This window comes from Nothoprocta perdicaria, unplaced genomic scaffold (genome assembly GCF_003342845.1).
Source record: "Nothoprocta perdicaria isolate Ctin4 unplaced genomic scaffold, notPer1 scaffold_1426, whole genome shotgun sequence".
NCBI lineage: Eukaryota > Metazoa > Chordata > Aves > Tinamiformes > Tinamidae > Nothoprocta > Nothoprocta perdicaria.
The window spans coordinates 1-1,828 of record NW_020454568.1 but is presented as its reverse complement, the minus strand read 5'-3'; the positions used below and the strand labels follow the sequence as shown (position 1 = coordinate 1,828).

General features: G+C 38.0%; 1 long non-coding RNA gene across 1 annotated transcript; it reads right to left on the bottom strand.

The window, feature by feature from the left end:
* Positions 1–402: 402 nt before the first annotated feature.
* Positions 403–1,821, bottom strand: LOC112943179. Its single transcript, XR_003248534.1, has 2 exons — positions 1,758–1,821; positions 403–1,151 (listed from the first exon to the last, which is right to left on the bottom strand). It is a non-coding gene; the product is annotated as an uncharacterized LOC112943179 (long non-coding RNA).
* Positions 1,822–1,828: the final 7 nt, after the last annotated feature.

Genomic DNA, 1,828 nt, shown 5'->3' with positions numbered 1-1,828 from the left:
AAAGAGAAGATGAACCATTTAAAGTTCGTTTTAAACTGTTTGTTTTCAAGGAAAAAAAAAGAAAACAATGCACAAACACAAAGCATTTGTATAACCGAACTTAGCTATAGATCATACCCACTCATTACCATTAGATTTTTGCAGTTGCAGTAAAGCTTTCAGGCACTCCTGTCACTGAGCTGTTGATCACCTCGGCAGCCTTACTTCTGTGTGGCAGGCTGGCAAAGCCACAGCTTAAATGTTGGACCCGAGAGATTTGTAGTGTCACCATTAGAATTGTCACGACTCTGAAGAGAAATCTGGGCAAGTTGTCTTCTCCTAGACGGGATCGCATGCACTTTGTGCAGACTGACCCTCACACAAATAAAGTTGGAATGAAGGAGAATATCCCAAAAGTATGTGAGAAGACAAAATATTTTCAAACAGCTTCTAAGAAAGAGAATTCTGTGGCCTTTTAAATTGCTCTCCCCACCCCTTCTGTCTCCTCCATTCTTACATATTTTATAATATAGGAGTTGAAAATGTTATTACTCTATCCCGTGAGTATATAATGGTTATATAATTCAGCAATAAAATTTCTTGAGAAAGGTAGAGGTTTGCAGGAAATTACTGCAGTCCGTTGGGGTATGAGATACCATTTTAACTTCTGCAGGCTGATTCCTTATTCAAATTCACTTGCTGTTTCCTGTGCACTCAAAACTGTGCTTCAGTTTGAAATTGTACTAATTCTGGCACGCGTTAGATTTCCTCAGTGCAGAGTGAGTGCAGAGTACCTAAGCTTGTGGAAATGCCCAGCCACCTTGGTGGTGTGTTAATTTTCCTATTTAGATATAGATTAGTGTCARGGATGAGATTGGTTTTCTTGGAACAGTTGAAGATGCTTGTTTATTCTTTCCCCTTTTAAATGTGCTCCAAATGATACATTCTAAGGATAGCATTACAAAATGTTCAGCTTATATAATTAAAATCGCTTCATCAACAGAGTAATAGATTTAATTTGTTGATAACTTACCTCTTTCCTTCAATCATAAGGTCAGAAGCCTCTGTGATTTTCTAAAATGGCAAAATACGTGAGCTAGAGGCATCTAAATCAGATTTCTTTGCCATATAATCATACACCAGTTCTGGTACACTCTTCACACTCCTCCAACCTGCAACAAAGGCCACAAAAACAGAGTTAACGAGCAAACAAACTGAATTTAGTTATTCAGTTTCAAGAAAGATCAGCTTGATCCAAGATTACGCATTTGCTTTATTACTCTAAGTTTCAAGCCAGCAGTCACACTTTATTTGCTGTTACTTTTTCTGCCTTATCGGCTGCATGCGTATTTCACAAAAACACAATTTAGGTAGGACTGATGAATGTTTCTTGTGTTCAGATAATTCACTGAACTATAACAACTGTCAAGTGTATAATTGCTGCTAAACTTTCCGCATCTGCTCAGGTTAAACAGAGACTCCACACTCAGCACTAATATGGTGAGACGGCAAATACTAACACCTTCGATACGYTAAACACTGGTTAGAATGTGCTCTAACAGCCTGGTTTTGGTCAACAGAGTGAGCTTTGCTGAACGGAAGTGTTACTAGTTAAATGACAAATCTCATCTGCTGGTGGCCTTTTTTTTTTTTTTTTTTTTTAAATTGTTACCTAAGAGTCTTGGGTAAATAGAAGTATTTGGTAATTAAATCCTAATTGCTCTCTTAGCAGTCAAGTACTCTCTAAGCTTCTACCTAAACTGTGTGGGAAAACTGACCTCCAAAGAAGGTGGCTTTTAGTTTCCTTCCTGTTATCCTCTTCATTGGAGAAATGGGAGTGAATGGCTCA